Source organism: Chrysochloris asiatica, unplaced genomic scaffold (genome assembly GCF_000296735.1).
Source record: "Chrysochloris asiatica unplaced genomic scaffold, ChrAsi1.0 scaffold00071, whole genome shotgun sequence".
In the NCBI taxonomy this organism is placed as follows: Eukaryota; Metazoa; Chordata; class Mammalia; order Afrosoricida; family Chrysochloridae; genus Chrysochloris; species Chrysochloris asiatica.
The window spans coordinates 9,034,817-9,036,951 of NW_006408589.1; positions in this window are offsets into that span (position 1 = coordinate 9,034,817).

Genomic DNA, 2,135 nt, shown 5'->3' on the forward strand with positions numbered 1-2,135 from the left:
AAAAAAAAAAAAAAGTGACTTTGGGGCCACTTCACTTGTAAACTCATTTCTGGGCACATCCCTTAACGGTTTCCTAGTTGTCATATCATACGCTGAGAGGCTCAGACTGTGAACTTTCCTATCTGCAATAGTCCCCTCCCTGTTTGCCTAGAGCCTGACATATGTGGGTGATTAATGGCTGCTGCTGTCAGTCATGTTTGTGGGAGGAGATTGCTTTGTTCCCTGCCTGCCCTATCCCTTTAGATAAGTAAATTTGCATAATGTAGTAACATGCATTATATATCATTGATTCTATGATTGTCATTTTTCACATTTATTAAATTAATGCTAAATCATTTGAAGCTGTTTCAACTGGTTAAAATAACCAGTTGATAGTGAAGATAATTCTTTGGAACTTCATCATGGTGTGTATGATTTCCCTCTAACTGAAAGGCCAGTGGTTCAAACCCACCAGCCACTCCTTGGAAACCCTACATAGGGTTTCGCTATGAGTCAGAATCAACTCAACGGCACTTAACAGCAACAACAACAAATAATAATACTTATGTCTTTGAAGATGAGGGCTCTTTTTTCCTCTATATCAGTAGATATGTAATTTGCTGATAGATTCCTTCAGTCTTTAGCTTGTCTTTTCATGCTTTTATCAATATTTTCCACAAAGACAGATTAAAAAATTTTAATGACATTTAATTTTTAATTAAGGAACTCTGGTAGTACCGTGGATTGGGCTGCTAAACACAAGACTGGCTGTTCAAACTCACCAGGCACTCCGAGGGACAAAGATGAGACTGTCTGCTCCCATAAAAATTTACCGTCTCAGAAACCCTATACAGGGTCTCTATGATTCAAAATGGAGCCCTGGTGTGATGCTGTAGGACAAGTATTGGACTGCTAACTTCAAGGTTGGTGGTTCAAACCCTCCAACTGTTTCTTGGAAATCCTATATAGGATCGTTATGAGTCAGAATCTACTTGACAACACTTCACAACAACAAAGAGTCAAAATCTACTGGATAAGAGTGGGTTTGGTTTTTGGCTTTGAATTGATCAATTAAGAAACACAGTGGTTAAGGACTCAATTGTTTACCAAACCATCAATAGTTCAAACATACCAACTCAGCAGTTTTCCTAAAAATTTACAGTCTATTTTACTAAAGATTTGTAGCCTTGGAAACCCTATGGGGCAATTCCACTTTTTCTTATTGGAACATTATGCGTCATAACCAACTTGATGGCAATATGATTTAATTATCAATTGTTTTTTTTTCTTTAATAGTTAGTGCTTTTGATGTTCTGTCTAAGAACTCTGCTCTATGCTTTCTTCTAGATGTTTTACAATTTTATTTTTACAGTTAAATCTCGTATCCCTTTTGAATTTTTGTGTAAGGTATAAAGTTTAAGTTGCATTATCTATTTTCTTTTTTTAATATGGATAACCAGTTGTTGACTCATCATTTCTTGAAATGATTATCTTTCTTTATTGAATTTCCTTTTACATATTCACCAAAACTCAGTTGGACATATTTTTGTGGGTTTATATTTAGACTCTCTAGTCTATTAGAATGATGTGTGTATCTCTTCACTAATAGCTCAATGTCTTGATTATTATAGCTTTGTTGCTTCTGAGTGCTGTCGAGTCAGTTCTGACTCATAGTGACCTCATAGAGCGTTTCCAAGGAGTGGCTGGTGGGTTTGAACTACTGACCTTGTGATTACTGAACTACTGAACTACTGCTTGTCCTACAGCACTGCACCAGGACTCCAGTGTAATAAATATTAAAATCATATGTGTGACTCTTCTAACTTTCTTTTTTTTTTTTTTTCAAAATTACTTTGGCTATTTTAAGTTATTTACATCTTCATATAAATATTAGAATCAGCTTGTTTATATGATATGCCTCTTCACTTACATATTTTTTACATCTTTCATGAGAATTCTATAGTTTTCAGCATACAGATTCTGGGCATAATTCATTACATTTCTTGTTAGCTGTGTTATGTGCCACTGAGTCAGTGTCTACACATAGTGTACAACAAAACAAAACAAAGAATTTCCTGGTCCTCCACCATCCTCACAATCTTTGCTATGTTTTAGCCCATTGTTGCTGTTACTATGTCAATCCATTTCCTTGAGGA